The sequence below is a fragment of the Eschrichtius robustus genome, chromosome 14 (genome assembly GCF_028021215.1).
Source record: "Eschrichtius robustus isolate mEscRob2 chromosome 14, mEscRob2.pri, whole genome shotgun sequence".
Lineage (NCBI taxonomy): Eukaryota > Metazoa > Chordata > Mammalia > Artiodactyla > Eschrichtiidae > Eschrichtius > Eschrichtius robustus.
Window position 1 is genome coordinate 74,329,713 of NC_090837.1, and position 20,795 is coordinate 74,350,507.

Consider the following 20,795-nt stretch of genomic DNA (forward strand, 5'->3'; position numbering starts at 1 on the left):
GCTGTTGAGCACTTGCAATGTGGCTGGTCCAAACGGAGATAAACCGTAAGCATAAAAATGCACTCTGGACCTCAAAGACTTTGTAAGAAAAGAAGAATATAAACTATCTCATTAATAATCTTTATATTCACTCCATGTTGCAATGATAATACTTTGGACATGTTGAGTTAAATGAAACATTATTACAATTAATTTCACTTGCTTCAAATTGAAAATCCCATGAGACTGGCTCATGCTCAGTCTCTCTGGGCAGCCCCGCTCCAGGTCCCAAGTCTTGCCTCTGTTTCTGTACCCGACTCATCCTGCCCCACTCCCTAGAGCAGCGCTGGAAGCCGAGGAGGCAAGACTCTCCAAGCATTCCGAGAATGTCCTCTCTTCTCAACACGTCTGTAAATTCCTGGACCCACCCCTCCCTCCCTCTATCCTACTCAGTGCCCAGAGAGCATCCCCAGGCCCAGCAACTGCCAAAGCACTCACAGGCAATCACCATTTCTGAGTGTTCGGATCCACCTTAAACTACATTTTCCACGGCCAGAGGAATGCCGAGAACGAGGTTTTCAAAGCCCAGGCCTCCAACCCTGTTCACAATCAGAAGCCCCGGGAATTGGGATGCGTTTCTCCCAGCCTTCTTTGCTCCCTCCCCTCCCAGACCATAAGCTCCTCCAAGAGCAGAACAATGGAAGAAAACTAAATGATTGATCACTTACTATGGTGCCAGCTGCTGTGCTAAATGTTTTGCATGTTTCATTTTATTTAACTCTCCCAACCAGCCTGTGAGTGAGAAAGTCTTGTCCCCATTTTGAAGACAGGAGCCTGAGGCTCCCAGAGTCCCAGATCTGTCTCCACTCCCATGTTTCTTCCTCTGCCCCATGTTCCCTCCCCTGGGAGCAGACACACCTCATGCATCTTTGTATGTCTGGCACCTAGCACAGTGCCCAGTACAAAATAGGTACTCGGGAAATATTGGGAAACTAGGTTAAGAAACTTCTAGATTCAACCCTTTGTTCTCTCTTGACTTAATCAGAAAGTATTTTGCCCCTTACCTTCCTGAAGCTGCTAAGCCCCTTACCTTCCTGAGCCACCTGCAGGGCTGGGCCTCTTCTGCCTCCTCCTGCCCCCCATCACCTCCCATCACGAGGGCCCACACGGTGAGCCCTGCCCAGGTCCCCAGTCAAGCCTAAAATGCACAGACTGCCTGCTCCACTGAGAGGTGGGGGTCTGAGAAGAGTCCAGAGCTGGTACACTAGGGTCTAGGGTGCCCGGGGACACAGCTAGCTCCAGGAAACTGTGAAGATACCAGCTCCCTAGCAAAGCCCCTCCAGGCCTAGCCAGACCCCTAACTATCCTCACCAGGGTCCCCAAAGCTCGACTCCCCTGCCATTTGTTCATATAGACAGAAGCCAAGTCCTGGGCCCGCCTGGTACCTGTGGTTGATCCATTTCCTAGAGCTGGGTTCAGCTTTCTGGATTCCTTCTTCATCTTATTCTTTCTGCCTGACTTAGAACAAGGGCTCCCAGAAGTCCTAATACTCTGCCCCTCCCCACCCCTTGGCTTGGCTTTGTGGACCCTGACACTGGCCTGCACTGGAATGGAATTTGCCACACCCTCTTGGGCCTCCTGCCCCAGGCCATTGGCCCTCTCCCCCTGCCCTGGTCAGTTTCCCAAGGCCCCAGGCTATTTTTGCTCCCGCCCCAGCCTGCCGTTTTCCCCATGGCGGAAATTGCCAGAGTGGTACCCAGTATGACACACACAGTGACGACCAGATGGCCAATGGAACAGGCCCTCCACTAGATCAGAGCTCATCTTCGGGGTCTCCAGTCCCACTGGACCCTGGTCCTCCCAGCTTCAGAGTCCTGCCCTCTAGGCTCTGAGGACCTTCTCAATGCTTTCTGCCTTGGCTGACCTCCTCAGATTACCTGCTAGACCCAGGGTGTCTGCCAGCCCCCGCCTGTGCTCTCCAGACCCCCACCCATGACCTCCACAAGTCAGCCTTGGTCATCTGCTACTTGCCTTGGCATCCTTGGAGGGACGAAGGCAGCCACAAAGTCCCTATTTCCTTTTTTACAAGAAATACCAACCCATCACCTCACCGGTCATTCAAAAAATCTGTCCCAACCCAGAAGGCTTCTCAGCCAATAAGGCCTCCAGGTCTATCCCTTAGGTATCACTGATCCATGAAAGAGCTCCTGCACCCCTCGCTGCCTTTGTTTCCCCACTGGCATCCATGCCCTGCTTCCCAAGGGAGCTGATGGGAAATAATGACTTCTTGATTTGTTACTCTGAGGTCTTAAAACAAGAGGTGCTACATCCATATGGCATCAGGCCTTCCTATGAGGTATAGTAAGTGAACCTACCTGCTGCTAAATCTTCTGGTGCCTACATCCATCTATTATCTCATCAGGCCTTACTCTGCTTTGTTTGCATGGTTATCCTCCCAAGAGCTGACCTTTTATGTCTACTGCAGGCTGACATATTCTCCTACCTGCCATATCATTCAGAAAGGATTGATGAACCTCAGGTTCATTACCTGTCATTACACCGTGTACATGTCACTTGGGGCCGAGGTATCAATTCTTCTTGAGTCTCCCCGCTGGTACAGTCTCCCGACTTGGAGGCTCCGGATCCAACGAGCTGCAGATTGTGCTCACTCCTCAGGCCCTGGTGGGCTTCATGCCATCCCTTACTGCTCTCCTGGCTGGCCTACTCCTCAGGGGTAGTGAGGCCTTCTGAGTTCCCAGCTGCTTCAGAGGAGACCTGTAGGAAGAACAAAGGTCCCTGTGACCTACCAGGGCCAGAGACACATGTCCAAGTTTTAGCTGTTCTAGAACTTTCCAGCCATCTTTTTTTTCTCTATTATTAGATCTTGTAACTCCAGGTGACTATATAGACTCTACCTCAGCTAGGGTCTTCACTGCCAATGTCCCACCCACCAACCCTACCCCCAGGCCTCAGCATGCGTGTGCCACACACACACACACACACACACACCCCTTCATTCTTATCTCCTTACCCTGGCATATTTTATTTCATCTGCCTGAAAGACGCACCTTCAGTCACCCACCTTACCCACCATTCAGAATTTAGCTCATACCCACCAACAGAACCTCATTGCCCCAGGAAAGAGGAAGGACCTGGGTGTCCTCCCTCCACCAATGAGACCCACAAAGAACAAGGCCATGTCTACCGGGGACATTCCTCAACTCTTGCAGCCCAGGCCCTGGGACAAGGCTTCCGGTGTGCTGTGGTTTGGGGGCTCCAGGAAGGCCACCCACCTGTGGCCTCCTTTCACAGCCCTTCGCTCAGAGGGAGAGACAAGGGTACAGATGCAAACCTCGCTGGGTGAGGGACACAGACACTGTTCCACTGAGTGACCACATTTCATAGCCAAGACCACAGCTCACATAGCCAAGCTATGCTCACATAGCCAACCACAGCTCACATAGCCAAGCTATGCTCACATAGCCAACCACAGCTCACATAGCCAAGCTATGCTCACATAGCCAACCACAGCTCTGGGGGCAGGGGGCAGGTATAGGAAGGGGCTCCAACAAGAAGAAGCTGCGCCTTAGCATGCAGATCTCCTGGGTTCTGGAGACTGGGGTCACATTGGCCGTAGCCCCGCATCTCTGACCAGGCATGGCCTCCAGCTCCCGGGGCCACTGCCCAGACAGCTGTGACCTGAGCTCCACCCCAACCTCGGGGCCCTCTGGGCCTCAGTGGATCCACTGCTGAGAAGGGGCTGTGGCAGGTGGAGAGTGTCCACCAGGGCATCCAGCGCTGCAGGAAAGGGGGAGCACCATGGACAGGGATGAGGGCAGCAAAGGGAGGCAGGGACCTGGAGTCCCATGGATTTTGTAAGCCTAACAATGACAATGTCTTACACACATACCCTGATTTATACCCTTCAAGCTGCTTTGGCATCCACTGGACCCATGTGGTTTCACAGTAGTGACATAAAGGGGTATTATTTTTTTTAAGGTTATTTTAGAGATGAGGAAACAAAAGCACGGAAAGGTTGAGAATCTCACTAAAGATCCCACAGGAAGGTAATGAAAGAGTCAAGACTGGAATTTCTGACTCCCAGTTATCATTCTTTCCAGCAAACCCCTTGGTCCTGGGTTAATTTCCTGGCACGTCAGGGGAATGGCGGGTGGGTAGGAGTGGGGAGGACGAGGGGAACAGAGGCATGCTTGGCCTGCTGTGGGGGGAGGGGGAGAAGAGAGAACAGGAGGAGGATCCAGCCTGTGGTTTCTCCCCTGCTACGAGGGTCTAGGCGAAGAAGGCACAGAGAAGAGAGTGATAAACAGGGAAGGCAGGAATGTGGAGGCCCCTAGCTGACAGGAGCAGCTCAGGCAAACAGGGTGCTGCTGTGATAAATAGCCACAGCTTGGGAGTGCGGAGGAGGGCAGGGTGCCCACCTTGAGCCTCCAGGGCAACCTGGCTTTACAGCTCTGGCCTCCGAGGCATTGCTGGGCAAGGCAGCCCTGGGGATTAGAAGCCCCTTTGAAAGAACAAAGCAGTTATTGGTATTACCTTCCAAAAGCATATACACACATCAATGCTCTTTTGTATATGGGATATATTCCTGAATAATGAAAATGAAAAAACGCCACCACGAAGTTCCACCCCTACGAAGAAAGATCTCAGCTGCTCCTGGACAACTGGATTCTCTGCTTGATTCCAACGCTGCTCTGCTTCCGCTCTCCAGGAAGAAGTCACAACCTAGGAAATTCCTACCTGGTGGGAAGGCAGGCCGAGATCCTTCTAGAATAGGCAGCACAGGCCAAAGGCCAGGAAACCCAGGATAGGTGGCCAATCCATGGAGTTCAGCGGAAAAAGGACGCAAACACCAAAAGCAGCCAGGAGCTCGGTGCAGACCCACATGCCCACCGGACCACACCTCAAAACATCAGGCTACGGGAAGAATGGAAAGTCATCCCCTGGTGTTATTATCGCTCTGTGTCCCAGGCACCCCGGGGAAGGGGAGGGGGTCCTTGTTCTACCTAGTAAGACATGAGCCCTACTACACGTGCACCAAATGCCGTGGGAAAGGGAGGAGAAGCTGCACCCTTCAGAAGCCGGTTACCAGCCTTACCAATGGGCTGCACGATCACCTGGCGGCTGTAGCTCCGGAAGCAAACAGCTAGAGCACATCAGTTTTCGCTGGGGGTGGGAGGGTGGGGATCGGAGTGCTTCTGAGCCCTCCTGCAAGGTGGGGTTGAAACATATTCACAGCAGATGGTGCTGTCGCCCTCACTCGGGATTCTCATTCCTAATTATCTGTGCTGTCAGCAAAACAATTAACCCTCAAAGAAAAACTGCGTCATCCACTCCCAACCATATGAAAAGACAATTTTTCCCAAGGACAAGGGACACTTAGGGCAGCAGCAGAGGGAAAGTAGGGCAGCCTTGTGTTCGATTCAGGATCTCACTCTCCCTGGGCGATTTCGCCATCCTCTGACCTCCGTGGTCCGCTGCATGCATCGCACGGCAGCCCCTCCCGCCTCTGAGCCTGCATTTCCTTTCCCATAAAAAGAGGGGGTGAGTCCAATCCCTAGGGTCCCCTTCAGTCCCACAGTGCTACCATGCTACAAGCATGGTTCTTTTCCTTTGAATTTTAAGTTCCTTTGGAGTAGAGATTGAGTTTCCATTTGTTCCTCCATTCATTTGCTCACTTGCTTATCTGCTTATTTATTCATTCATTCACTCATTCATTCATTATATAGGAGATATGAGGAAAATATCTATTCAGCCTTCTTGACCACTGCATGGAGCTTTCTTCCCCTGGGATGTGGAGGAAGGAGGGAAGATGGAGCAGGGTGAGGTGGAGGTGCAAGGGGCTTCAGCACTTGGCACTGGCTTGGCATCAGCTGTAGGAGAGGAATCCTATTGCATTTGTGTTCTCTCTGAAGATTCAGCTGCAGGAAGGCAGAGTCCTCTCCAGAGAGCTGAATGTGGTAAGCAAGCCACCTTGGTCCCCAGGGCAGGCCTGCAGAGGGGTGGAGAGGTGCTATGTAAGGAGATCCAAAAGCCCCCATCAGCTGCTGTGGAGCTGGAGAGAGCGCTTCGCAGTTGTTCATTAAAGACCTGAGGCATGAGTGAATAAACCAGAATGCCCCTCCTTAAAGGAACTGTTTAAAAGAAAGGAGAGTTTTTATAGGGCTAAGGCATGATGTTTGTTACCCAGGGGGCTGCTATTTAAGGCTGGGCTGGTTGGTCCGTTTTATCTATTGTCATGCACTGTCATGGGAAAGAAAGCAGGGTGAGCAAGAAATTGTAGAATGATCACTGTCAGCGCCAAAAGAGCCTTCAGGGATGACATCATCCTGGACACGTTTTGCAGGTGCCATCTGGAGAGGTTGAGGGGCTGTCTGCTCACCGACAGGGAGGGCAGAGCAAGACTGCCGCAGCTGGCTCTACATCCGGGCCTCACTCTGGTCCCAATCCACACAGCCTCCCAGGACCACCCCTCAATATACTGGGGAACTCACAGGGCAGAAAGGAAGGCTCAGATGGGGGCACCATCTGGCCGACACCCCTCCACAACCCCACGGGGCAGCAGGCCTCCTACTCAGGCAGTGGCAGTGCTCTGCGCACCTGGTGAAGGAGCGCAGAAAAAAGATAGGGACGGGGCTGCGGGGGTGGAGGGCAGGGAGCTGAGACCCCTCCTCGACCACCATTCTGCCCAGTTCAAGCCTTGTGACATCCTTCTTCCGTCTCCCTGTCACCCATCCGGCTACCAGCACTTGCCTTCACCCAGTGACCAGGAGCACAGGCTCGGATGCCAGCTCCTCGGCATAAAAGGACTGTGTTTATATTCAAAGCGGGCCGTTGCCCACTCAGAATCTGCCCACTCAAAGGCAGCACATGTGACTGCACCCCCTGCCCAGAGCCCAAGCGGGACAGACGCCAACCTCTGGCTGGAGACATTTCTAAATATGAGTGTGGCACAAAGAGTCAGGTTCCCAGGCCTTCTCTGCTCTGGAAGACCCAGCCAGGATTGTCAAGGCTGCCCGGAAGGAGAGGGCTGGGGGCAGGCAGGATCAGGAGGCAGCCAGCTGAGACAGCCATCAGCCCCAGAAACATCACCTGAACCTCTCCCTGGCCTTCCAGCCTCGTTAGGGGAGGAGAAAGGATTACCCTGCACCCAGAAAGTCTAATCAATTGCCTGAAACCCTTGGCAGCAGGGACAGGAAAGCCACTGCTTGCTCAAATGCACATGGATTAAAAATACACAAATGGAATATTTTTTCTTCCCCTCTCCTCAACCTCCTGAAGCCTGGGATGCTTGTTAAAAATAGCCTTGCTGTGGCATGGATCCTACAAAACCCAATGGCTGGCATGAAAATTAAGAAGCCATTGGAGGCGGCACTAAGTGGTTACCCCTGGGGAGTGGGCCGGGGAGGGCTGGGAGGGGGTGCTTTCAAGTGTTTGCAGACACACTTCTACACTGCTTGGATTTTTAACAAGCAGATATTATTTTTATTAGGCTTTTTTTTTTCAAGCCTCTGTTCTCTCTCTTTTTTTTACTCTTTAGCTCCTCTTCATTTTTTTTTTTTTTTAATATATTTTTTGGCTGCGTTGGGTCTTCGTTGCTGCGTGTGGGCTTTCTCTAGTTGCGGCGAGTGGGGGCTACTCTTCGTTGTGGTGCGTGGGCTTCTCATTGCAGTGGCTTCTCTTGTTGCGGAGCACAGGCTCCAGGCACACAGGCTTCAGTAGTTGTGGCATGTGGGCTCAGTAGTTGGCGGCTCGTGGGCTCTAGAGTGCAGGCTCAGTAGTTGTGGCACACGGGCTTAGTTGCTCCATGGCATGTGGGATCTTCCCAGACCAGGGCTCAAACCTGTGTCCCCTGCATTGGCAGGCGGATTCTTAACCACTGCGCCATCAGGGAAGCCCCAGTTTGGTTTTTTTAAATGGAGATTCATCCATTGCATCCTTCACCTTAAGCTTAAGGCTGAACTTGCACTGACCTAGCAACCCGACAGCCCAGTGCTGGCTGCCCTGGTGGTGCACAGACCCCTTGGCACCCAGGACACCAGGTGCAAATACAGCCCAGAGTCACGAAAGGAACACTGAATCCAGGGTCAGAGTCTTGGATCTATGGCTGTGTGACCTCAGACAAGCCACTTGATCTCTCTGGGCTTCAGTTTCCTTAACTGTAAAATGAGCCAGTTGGATTAAATGCACAACAGGTACCTTCTAGTCGTAAGCATTTCACAATTTTAAGGATTGAGGAAAATATCCGAAACTTGCCCTGTGTTTGTCCTCACCATGAGCGGGCAAGGGGAATGTGTCCCTGGGCAGAGATGGGGTTTTAAAATCAGAAGACAAAAGGAATCCAAATTGGAAAAGAAGTAAAACTGTCACTGTTTGCAGATGACATGATAGTATACATAGAAAATCCTAAAGATGCTACCAGAAAACTACTAGAGCTCATCAATGAATTTCGTGAAGTTGCAGGATACAGAATTAATACACAGAAATCTCTTGCATTCCTATACACTAACAATGAAAGATCAGAAGGAGAAGTTAAGGAAGCAATCCCATTTACCATCACATCAAAAAGAATAAAATACCTAGGAATAAACCTACCTAAGGAAGCAAAAAACCTGTACTCAGAAAACTATAAGATACTGATGAAAGAAATCAAAGGTGAAACAAAGAAATGGAGAGACATACCATGTTCTTGGATTGGAAGAATCAATATTGTCAAAATGACTACACTACCCAAAGCAATCCAAAGATTCACTGCAATCCCTATCAAATTACCAATGGCATTTTTCACAGAATTAGAACAAAAAATTTTACAATTTGTATGGAAACACAAAAGACCCTGAATAGCCAAAGCAATCTTGAGAAAGAAAAATGGAGGTGGAAGAAGCAGGCTTGCTGACTTCAGACTATACTACAAAGCTACAGTAATCAAAACAGTACAGTACTGGCGCAAAAGCAGAAATATAGATCAATGGAACACGATAGAAAGTCCAGAGTTAAACCCAGGCACCCATGGTGACCTAATCTATGACAAAGGAGGCGAGAATATACAATGGAGAAAAGACAGTCTCTTATATCAGTGGTGGTGGGAAAACTGGACAGCTACATGTAAAAGAATGAACACTACCTAACACCATACACAAAAATAAACTCAAAATGGATTAAAGACCTCAATGTAAGGCCTGATACCATAAAACTCTTACAGGAAAACAGGCAGAACACTCTCTGACATAAATCTAAGCAAGATCTTTTTTGATCCACCTCCTAGAGTAATGAAAATAAAAACAAAAATAAATAAATGGGACTTAACTAAACTTAAAAGCTTTTGCACAGCAAAGGAAACCATAAACAAAATGAAAAGACAACCCACAGAATGGGAGAAAATATTTGCAAATGAAGCAACCGATAAGGCATTAATCTCCAAAATATACAAGCAGCTCATGCAGCTCAATATCAAAAAAACAAACCACCCAATCAAAAAATGGGCAGAAGATCTAAATAGACATTTCTTTAAAGAAGACATACAGATAGCCAAAAAGCACATAAAAAGATGCTCAACATGACAAATTATTAGAGAAATGCAAATCAAAACTGCAATGAGGTGGGCTTCCTTGGTGGCACAGTGGTTAAGAATCCACCTGCCAACGCAGGGGACACGGGTTTGAGCCCTGGTCCGGGAAGATCCCACATGCCGCGGAGCAACTAAGCCCATGTGCCACAACTACTGAGCCTGTGCTCTAGAGCCCACAAGCCACAACTACTGAGTCCACGTGCCACAGCTACTGAAGCCCATGTGTCTAGAGAGCCCCTGCTCCGCAACAAAAGCCACCACAATGAGAAGCCCATGCACTGCAACAAAGAGTAGTCCCTGCTCGCCGCAACTAGAGAAAGCCCGCGCACAGCAATGAAGACCCAACGCAGCCAAAAATAAATAAACAAAATTAATTAATTAAAAAAAAAAACTGCAATGAGGTATCTCCTCGCACTAGTTAGAATGGCCATCATCAAAAAATCTACAAACAATAAATGCTGGAGAGGGTGTGGAGAAAAGGGAACCCCCCTACACTGTTGGTGGGAATGTAAATTGGTACAGCCACTATGGAGAACAGTGTGGAGGTTCCTTAAAAAACTAAAAATAGAACTACCATACGACCCAGCAATCCCACTACTGGGCATATACCCTGAGAAAACCGTAATTCAAAAAGACACATGCACCACAATGTTCATTGCAGCACTATTTACAATAGCCAGGACATGGAAGCAACCTAAATACCCATCGACGGATGAAAGGATAAAGATGTGGTGCATATATACAATGGAATATTACTCAACCATAAAAAAGAACGAAATAATGCCATTTGCAGTGACACGGATGGACCTAGAGATTCTCATACTGAATGAAGTAAAGCCAGACAAAGACAAATATGATATTGCTTATATGTAGACTCTTAAAAAATGATACAAATGAACTTATTTGCAAAACAGAAATAGATTCACAGATGTAGAAAACAAACTTATGGTTACCGGAGGGAAAGGGTGGGGGATAAATTGGGAGACTGGGATTGACACAAACTACCACATATAAAATAGATAACTAATAAGGACCTACTGTATAGCACAGGGAACTCTACTCAATACTCTGTAATAACCTGTATGGGAAATGAATCTAAAAAAGAGTGGATATATGTATATGTTTAACTGATTCCCTTTGCTGTACAGCAGAAACTGACACAACATTGTAAATCAACTGTACTCCAATAAAAACACTTTTAAAAGTTAAGCTTTCATCAAATCTAAAAAAATAAAATAAAATCAGGAGACAGGGGAGAAGGAAAGAAGCTGTTCTGAGAGCAGAGAGCAGCTCCACACCTTGCGGATGAAGTGTGCAATTTGGAAAGAGCATCACTTTGGGACCCAAAATGTCCTGGGTTCAAATCCTGACTTCAGCTGTTAGTAACTATGCGAACTCAGGAACTGCTCGTCACTGGTGCAAATGGACCTTCTCATTTGTAACATGGGGTAGGAATATCCACGTCCAAAGGCTGTCGTGGTTATTATATGTAAGGAAGTGAAAAATTACCCAGCTCATTGTAGGAGTCTAACGTCCTTTTTTTCTTTTCTTCCTCCTGTCGTTTACCCTCCACTGCATTGCAGGGTGGTTAAGAGTGTGGGCTCCGGAAGCAGATTGCTCTCCCAGCTCCACCACCTATTCGCTGGTGACCTTGGGCAAGCATTTCTCTGTTCCTCAGCTTCTTCACCTACAAAGTGGGAGTGAGCCAGGGCTGGTTGTTTTGCTCCTGCCCCTCCTAGCCAACTGAGCCCTCAGTTTTCAATCTTGTATCTTCTATAGATTTTCCTTCACAGGCCTCATTCCTTCCTGCAACCTCTCTAAGATTCCTGGCCCACAGCTGCCCACCACCTGTGGTTGTCTGGCTGGCCCTCACCTACTCACTCCCAGCCCCCTCTCCATTTGGTCTGCACTCCGCAGGCTGCACACCTGGCCGGGATTCTCTCCTGGAGCGTGGGGAATGTGTGTTTCAGATCAGTGCTTCTCAAGCTTCAATGTGCTTAGGAATCACCTGGGGATTCTGTCAAAATACAGATGCAGATTCAGATTCGGTAGATCCCAGCTGGAGTCTGAAATTCTGCCATTTCTAACAAGCTCCCAGGGGTGTCCAGGCCACTGGTGTGGGACCACCCTTTGATTAGCAAGACTGCAGAGTGGAGGAAATCCTAGTGTGTACATGTGTATGTGTGTGTGTGTGTGAGTGTGTGTGTGTGTGTGTGTGTGTGTGTAGGGGGGTGGGGACAGGGACAAGGCAGGCCAGTTATCCAAATTAGAGAAGGAGTAGAATTTTGAAAGAGATGGTATGATGGAGACCAAGCGTGAATTCAAGAGACACCAAAGATGAAAAGTAGGAGAGTGCTATATGAAATGATGTGACACTACCCAACCAATAAAAATAATGTTTATTGAGATAATGCAGCAGCACAGAAAGACGCTTATGACATAATAACTGAAAAAGCAGACTACTCATTATTCACACACTACATACGCACACTAAATCTTCAACTCTGCCAAATGCACATTTAAGAAAACTGATAGACTGTAGTAGGATGACAGCTCAGGACCATGAAAGCTGCGTTATGGTATTATAATCACATGTATTTTCATTTCTTTGTCATTTTCTAGATGTTCTTAATGAAGTTTTATCATTTTTGTAATTTAAAGTTTCCCTTCTATATTACCCTCAGATACCCACTTCCTGAAATCGTCAGTTTTTCTGTTATTGAGGTTCCATGTATTTTGAGCACAAACCACCATTGCTGGGAGAGCTGGCAAATGGTGCATTAAACTTTCTCAGTCAAGCCCAAAAATAAAGCAACCCAGATTCTGTTCTTCCTCTAAGCCAAGGGTCTAGCGCTTTGGAAGGCTGGCACTATCACCTCTCACTATAGCAACAAGGAGACCCTGGTAACCTCGAGCTTACGGTTATTAAGAGTAAAAATAGGAAGTCCATGGATAGATGTGCAGCAAGACGCTTCCGTGGGTTTGCATTGGACAAGCCGGGTTCTGAGCCCTCTCAGCCTCTCTTACAAGAAATAGAAAGCAAAAATCAGACTCTAGGAGCTGTTTCCCACAAGATTACAAGGAGTGCTTGGCATTTTCTTCTTTGTTTCCCATCTCCGGGCTGTAAGCTGCCTTTCAAACCAGTTCTTGACATGCCTGGAGTCAGGCTGTTCTAGAATAGGTGGCAAACTGTCCAGCCGGGGGATGCCAGAGGCTCACTTATGTTTTGGGCGTGTTTACACCACTCCAATGCCCTGCACCCAGCCTGCCCTTTGGACTTCTGTCCAGCTCTCCTGGCTTACCAGCACTCCCACCCATTCCCCCAGACCCCCGACCCATTCCGTGCAGTGTTTCCTCAACTTGTCCTTAGGCAGGTGTTTCAGGCCCCCCAGCCTCCCATCTAGGCCTTGACTCTGACCTCTGGGAGGTTGGGGGTAGGGAGGAGGTCCCAGCCCCGGCCTGGCTGCTCCTGCCAGAGGTATAGGGTATGAACCCAGGTCTGCTCCCCAGAACCCTGAGTCCATTTTGCACTCTAGTGAACCAAGTTCAAGGCCCAGTTCTGCCACCATCTGGCTGTGGGACCTTGGGCAAACCACTTCACATCTCTGAACCTATAAACATTTTAAGATGGGTTTATAGAATCTCATGGTCTCTTTCGGTCCTAACACTCCATCACGCCAACAGGAATAACGGTTTACTGTTTATCTAGCAATACAGACGAGATATTTCACATACAAGTCTTTTCTAGACAACTAAACATTGCCCCTTCAAGCGACAAAATGTGTTTCATTTTAGCCCTACTGCACGAAGTTTTGTTTTGTTTTGCTTTAACATTTATATGCTTCTCATCCTTTTGTGGCAAAGAATAAAGCCTAACATTTGTTTTTGTACACCTCTCCCCAGCTCTGCTCCACAAAGCATTTGCAGTGGCCAAGGTGCCGAAAATAATGTAACTTTGTCTTCAGGGCCCTCTGGCATGTCTATGAGATGCTCTCCTGTGCCAGGAGATTTGTCCCTACTGCTGCAATTTTCTCTCTTCTTCTATCTGCCCCTTCCCACAGTAAGGCTCCCAGAGGTCATGCTACCTGTTAGGAATGCCTGCCTAAAGAAGCTTCCCCACTTCTAATGTGCAGCCCCCTGGGCTGGGCGACCGTGGGGCTCTGAGCAAGGGTCAGGTGGTCTTAGGATAAGGAGCCATGGCTTCAGCCGTTTCGCTGATCACAGGCACTTGCCCCTCGCTCTGAGATCCATGTTCTGGGACAGGAGAGGTGAGGACAGGCTGAGCTCTGGATAAGTGAAGTATCTGTGCCTTGACCCCCTCACCTGAACCAATACTTATTTCCGCTTTGCTCGCTGGTTTTCCCAGAGGGGGCGTTTAGAGACCATCAGAGTTGCTATCATTTGCACACAGGCCCGACTAGAAGGCAAGCTCAGGTTTAGAATTTAACCCCAACTCTACACATCCCCGGTGTCACTCCTTTTTCCAAACTGATCCCCAAGTTTCAATGTGCCCTTGCCTTGCTTCTTCCCATAAGAGATGCTACAAGTCCCCAGATGAGGCTTTCTTTTCAGAGGAAGCCACCAGAGGCACTAGGCCAGATGCAGGCTCATTCCTAGACCAGAAACATCTGGCAGAGCAATCCCTGTCCCCCACCTCCACTCCCTGGCAAGGCAGAGCGAAACCTCGATGCCCTCTGCCTTTGCCCCTCCATCCCAGGTGCACCAACAAGCCCTTACTGTCCCCTGTGCACACCCAGCTTCCTACCTGAGCCAGTCAACTCCACATTTATCACCAACCTACCACGCCCCCTGGCACACGTGCACTTCCTGTTCTGCCTGTGACGGGCCACCACATCACTCACTCTCGGCAGGACACAGCGTAGAGAGCCTGGAGGTTGTGGTTGGAAAAGGGAATTTCAGAGTTTTCAAGCCTGGAAGTGGGCAGTTCTGAAAGGGTGCCTTTATGGAAAAGCCAGGCTGCAGGAGGGGGAAGCTTCTAGAAGAAAAACCACTAAAGCCACTTTGAGACCAAGGCGGGAGATGGCTTGCAAAAGGCTGAGGTCGGTAAGAAAAAGGGCAGGAAGTGGGGGCAGAAGGGGCCTGGAGGTGGGTGTGGAAGGGTACCAGGAAAAAAGGTGAGGTGATGGATAACCCAGGAAGAGACGGAGGAGGTGAAGAGGCTGCGAGGGCACGTTAGTGCCGTGGCGGATATTCCAGCCCTGCCTGACAAATAAGCCGGACCCACAGTGCCGCCTGCGGGGTGCTGGGAAGGGGCCTCTGCAGACCCGCATTCCTGCTGGGTCTGGCCCGGGAGCAGCATGGCAGCAAGGAAACGAGCCAAGACAGTAAAATCACATGAGCCTTACAAAATAATAACCACCACCAAGAGCCAGGCATTTCCCATGGAAAGTCAAGTCAGTTCTCATCAGCGACCCGCACCCCTGAGCTGGCACCTATTTCTGCTTTGGTGTCTGGTCTTCCCAGAGGGGGTTTATACACTGTCAGAGCCGACATTACCACCAAGGCCACATCGGAAGGCAAGCTCAGGTTTAGAATTGAATCCCAACTCTGTACATACCTGTGTCATCCCATGTCTGAGTCCAGCTCCCACTTCTACAGAGGAGTAAACTGAGGCTTAGAAAGAGTAAGCAACCAAGGAGTCTGGATTCAAATCCTCAATTGCCTGATTCCCAAACCTGTTCCCCTCGAGCGCCACACTTCCCGGCTGACCCACGGTTCCTCACCGGTGCAAGAACAGTGGTTCCCGGTGGGCTTTGCTCTAGGGGACCCTGCCGTCTCCCCACATGAAACCACTGCATTTCATGCACTTCCAGCACGAACACACTGCTCCAAGTCTCCTGCAGAGGCCGAGATGGTGCGGCAGGATTGCTCCCTCAGGGAGGGCCGGTTTCCAAGAGTTACCGCGCGTCACCTGGCTGTGCACATTGCCACCTCTGCTCAAACACTCATAGATGTTGGCCGGGAGAGGAAGCCTTGAAAGGCAAAGAGGGAAACGGATCCTAGGACACAGGACGCTGGGGGCGGGGAGGGGAGGGAGCAGAAGGAAGCGAGGAGAGGGCAGCTGGGTCTGGGGGGCTTTGGATGCAGCCCTGAGTGTGGTGGCTGGCAGGACTTGAAAAGCACCTAACAGCAGCTTGGTGGCTTCTTCGAATCAAGGATGAACAGCGTTCTGGCAATACATGACAGGGGAGGGAGGACTAAAGGAGGAAATCGTTTCCTATATAAAATGGGCATGAACAAAGGAACCAGCGGAAGAGAACCATGATACATTTTCTCTTTATAACTCCGCTCAAAGACCAAGTCTCCATCCTTTTTCGTTTCTTGCATCCTTCCCAGTGCCTACCTGGCACCACCCGATACACACGATAGGAGCTGCATAGCTGCTTCATCCAACAGGTTTGTAGTGAGGCACTATTATGTATTTGGTTCCGTCGAGATGAAGGGTGGGCAACAAATTAACTACAGACGCACGAGGACGTGCGTGGTCTCGTGAGGGAAGGCGAGATACCCACCTCCCAAAGCAGAAACCCCAGTCACCCGGTCCTTGAGTGATGCTGAAATAAACGGTGCCTACGCTGAGTGCTTTAGGAGGAAAGCCCACAGCAGAGCCGAGTCTCAAGGTGGTGGGTTCTCCCACCCTGGAGGTATTCAAGGCAGGACGACTGGCTGCAAGCAGAGGAAGGAGGGACAGTCCAGTCTATTGGGGCCCAAGATGACAAAGCACCTAGAAATGCCCTGCCCGGCAGGCCGTGGGGTGGGGGTGGGCACACAGTACACTCATCCTGGAGGCCAGTTTTAAGGGGGTGGAGAGTAGGAATACTGCAAAACACGCCATGAAGCACGCCCAGGGCAGCAACCATGTTTTTTTCATCTTGTGGTCCCTGCACGTAGCATAGTGCCTGCCCCACAGTCCTCCAAGAAGTGAGCTGGGTTCCACAACATTTAGTCTGCACCACCCGGCACACCACTGAAAGTCGGTGTCTGTTTCCTCCGTGAATGTCCACTCTAACCATTAGACTGTGAGCTTCTTTCCAAAACTATTTTATTAATTGGTTTTAGCAGTAGATTAATTTTCTATGAACATTGTAACAAATGATCACAAACTCTGTGACTTAAACAACACAAATGTATAATCTTACAGTTTGAAGGTCAGAAGCCTGACATGGGTCTCATGGGGCTAAAACCAAGGTGCTGGCTGTGCTGTGTTCCTTCCTGGAGGCTATAAGGGAAAATCCATTCCCTTGCCTTTTCAAGCTCTGTGAGGCTGCCCGCATTCCTTGGCTCGTGGGTCCCTCCCTCCATTTTCGAAGCCAGCAGTGTGGCATTTCTCTGACTGTTCTTCTGTAGTCACATCTCCCTCTCTGACCACAGGCCGGCAAGGTTCCTTGCGGTTTAGGGATTCATGTGACTTGATTGGGCCCACCTGAATAATCCAGCATCCTCTCTCCATTTCAAGGTCATAGTCTTAATCGCATCTGCAAAGACCCTTGTGCCACGTAAAGCGACATATGTACAGGTTCCGGGAATTGGGGCGTGGACATCTACAGGGATCATTATTCCACCCACCACAAATAGAAATACCTTCATACTGTTCACAATTCAAATAACGCAAAAGGCTATAGAATGAAGAGTTTTCCTCCCATCCCTGTCATTCCTGATCCAGTTCTCCCTGTTAATATTGCCTCCATAGAGTTGAACCAATTTACATGTACATATACATGGCCCACCTCCAGTCATATACGGGCATGAGATGTAAGCTCATTTGGCACAGAAGCCATGGGTCACATTTCCTTCACGTGCCCCACGGTGCTCACTCCAGGTGTGGACTCAGGAAGCCCTTGGGGGTCACTACTGCTCACAAGCCCTTAGACTCTTGCTGGTGACGGGGGCAGAGACTGGAGAGGAGGATGAAGCCAGCAGCCAGCACAGGAGGAACACAGTTCCTTGGATTTAAAGGAGTAGCTTTGTGCATCTCCACCAACCAAACTGCTCCTCCCGCACGGACGTCCCGCCGGGTTGGGAGCCAGTGGGCTTCCCCAGTGCGGGGAGCATCTTACCACGGCTTAAGGAGGGACTCTCGGCAGGGATGCGCTCTAAGGGGACATTACAAGCGTTCTGGGGTTGCCAAAGTCCCAGCTGCACCCTGAAAGGCGTTATTTTCCTGCTCTTCATCCATTCCTGGTGGAGATGTTGCTTTAAACCAAATGGCCCGTTATGTGCTAAGTCAATTTTGATCTAAAAGAAGAAAGGTTAAATGGAAACTTTGATTGGCGCAATCAAGATTTCACAGCAGTAATTGCTGGGCCTGAGGAGCCCCAAATGTTCCTATTCCTCCCACCAGCCCAGCCTGGCCCCACCTCTGTAGCAGGACAAGCTCAGGCTAGGGCACAGGACCCAGGATCCTACCCGCTGGCAGATCTCTGTCTGGCAGAGCACAGAGGAGGCTGGAAGGGAGAAAACAGAGCACTGAGCCCCTGCAGTGAGCCTGAGGGGCCCTGGCAGGCCAGAAGGTCAGGGGCTAGAGGTGCCCTGCCCTCTGCCTAGCCCCTTCCCTCACCTCTATTTGACCTCTACTTGGCCTGCTAGGTTCAGCTTAAGGGTCCCTCTGCTACGAAGCCACAGGCCAGGATTTGGTAGGTGCCTTTACAGCATGCCAGGAGGTAAAAACATGCCTCAGAGGGTGTAATGCTAAGAGCTGAACTTCAGAGAAGAGAGAAAGTGACAAAAGTTAAGGAGAGAAGTGATGTGTAAGCAAGTGAGCAAAGTAATGTCAAGATCAAAGGTGAATTCTTAGAAATGCACAACCTTCGAGACTGAACCAGGAAGAAATAGAAAATATGAACAGACCAATCACAAGCACTGAAATTGAAACTGTGATTAAAAATTTTCCAACAAACCAAAGCCCAGGACCAGATGGCTTCACAGGCGAATTCTATCAAACATTTAGAGAAGAGCTAACACCCATCCTTCCCAAACTCTTCCGAAATATAGCAGAGGGAGGATCACTTCCAAACTCATTCTACAAGGCCACCATCACCCTGATACCAAAACCAGACAAAGATGTCAAAAAGAAAGAAAACTACAGGCCAATATCACTTATGAACCTAGATGCAAAAATCCTCAACAAAATACTAGCAAACAGAATCCAACAGCACATTAAAAGGATCATACACCATGATCAAGTGGGGTTTATCCCAGGAATGCAACGATTCTTCAACATACGCAAATCAATCAATGAGATACACCATATTAACAAATTGAAGGAGAAAAACCATATGATCAACTCAATAGATGCAGAGAAAGCTTTTGACAAAATTCAACACCCATTTATGATAAAAACCCTCCAGAAAGGAGGCATAGGGGGAACTTTCCTCAACATAATAAAGGCCATATATGACAAACCCACAGCCAACATCGTCCTCAATGGTGAAAAACTGAAACCATTTCCACTAAGATCAGGAAGAAGACAAGGTTGCCCACTCTCACCACTATTATTCAACATAGTTTTGGAAGTTTTAGCCACAGCAATCAGAGAAGAAAAAGAAATAAAAGGAATCCAAATCGGAAAAGAAGAAGTAAAGCTGTCACTGTTTGCAGATGACATGATACTATACATAGAGAATCCTAAAGATGCTACCAGAAAACTACTAGAGCTAATCAATGAATTTGGTAAAGTAGCAGGACACAAAATTAATGCACAGAAATCTCTTGCATTCCTATACACTAATGATGAAAAATCTGAAAGAGAAATTAAGAAAACACTCCCATTTACCACTGCAACAAAAAGAATAAAATATCTAGGAATAAACCTACCTAAGGAGACAAAAGACCAGTATGCAGAAAATTATAAGACACTGATGAAAGAAATTAAAGATGATACAAACAGATGGAGAGATATACCATGTTCTTGGATTGGAAGAATCAACATTGTGAAAATGACTCTACTACCCAAAGCAATCTACAGATTCAATGCAATCCCTATCAAACTACCACTGGAATTTTTCACAGAACTAGAACAAAAAAATTTCACAATTTGTATGGAAACACAAAAGACCCTGAATAGCCAAAGCAATCTTGAGAAAGAAAAACGGAGCTGGAGGAATCAGGTTCCCTGACTTCAGACTATACTACAAAGCTACAGTAATCAAGACAGTATGGTTCTGGCACAAAAACAGAAATATAGATCAATGGAACAGGATAGAAAGCCCAGAGATAAACCCACACACATATGGTCACCTTATCTTTGATAAAGGAGGCAAGAATATACAATGGAGAAAAGACAGCCTCTTCAATAAGTGGTGCTGGGAAAACTGGACAGCTACATGTAAAAGAAAGAAATTAGAACACTCCCTAACACCATACACAAAAATAAACTCAAAATGGATTAAAGACCTAAATGTAAGGCCAGACACTATCAAACTCTTAGAGGAAAACATAGGCAGAACACTCTATGACATAAATCACAGCAAGAGCCTTTTTGACCCACCTCCTAGAGAAATGGAAATAAAACCAAAACTAAACAAATGGTACCTAATGAAACTTAAAAGCTTTTTTTGCACAGCAAAGGAAACCATAAACAAGACCAAAAGACAACCCTCAGAATGGGAGAAAATATTTGCAAATGAAGCAACTGACAAAGGATTAATCTCCAAAATTTACAAGCAGCTCATGCAGCTCAATATCAAAAAAACAAACAACCCAATACAAAAATGGGCAGAAGAGCTACATAGACATTTCTCCAAAGAAGATATACAGATTGGCAACAAACACATGAAAGAATGCTCAACATCATTAATCATTAGAGAAATGCAAATCAAAACTACTATGAGATATCATCTCACACCGGTCAGAATGGCCATCATTAAAAAATCTACAAACAGTAAATGCTGGAGAGGGTGTGTAGAAAAGGGAACCCTCTTGCACTGTTGGTGGGAATGTAAATTGATACAGGCACTATGGAGAACAGTATGGAGGTTCCTTAAAAAACCGAAAATAGAACCATACGACCCAGCAATCCCACTACTGGGCATATACCCTGAGAAAACCGTAATTCAAAAAGCGTCATGTACCAAAATGTTCACTGCAGCTCTATTTACAATAGCCAGGACATGGAAGCAAGCTAAGTGTCCATCGACAGATGAATGGATACAAAAGATGTGGCACATATATACAACGGAATATTACTCAGCCATAAAAAGAAATGAAGTTG

At 48.2% G+C, this 20,795-nt stretch overlaps 1 protein-coding gene across 4 annotated transcripts in view; it reads right to left on the bottom strand.

The window, feature by feature from the left end:
- The window catches only part of ZBTB7C (zinc finger and BTB domain containing 7C), a 374,701-nt gene that overhangs the window by 293,017 nt on the left and 60,889 nt on the right, over positions 1–20,795 (bottom strand). For 2 of the 4 annotated variants that reach the window (XM_068563648.1, XM_068563653.1), the window contains exon 2: positions 2,528–2,754. The exons of 1 other annotated variant lie outside the window; for it this stretch is intronic. The gene's annotated coding sequence lies outside the window, so the exon portion shown is untranslated. Of the gene's footprint in view, positions 1–2,527; positions 2,783–20,795 lie in introns of all 4 variants that reach the window. One more of the 4 variants, XM_068563649.1, reaches the window with a different exon arrangement.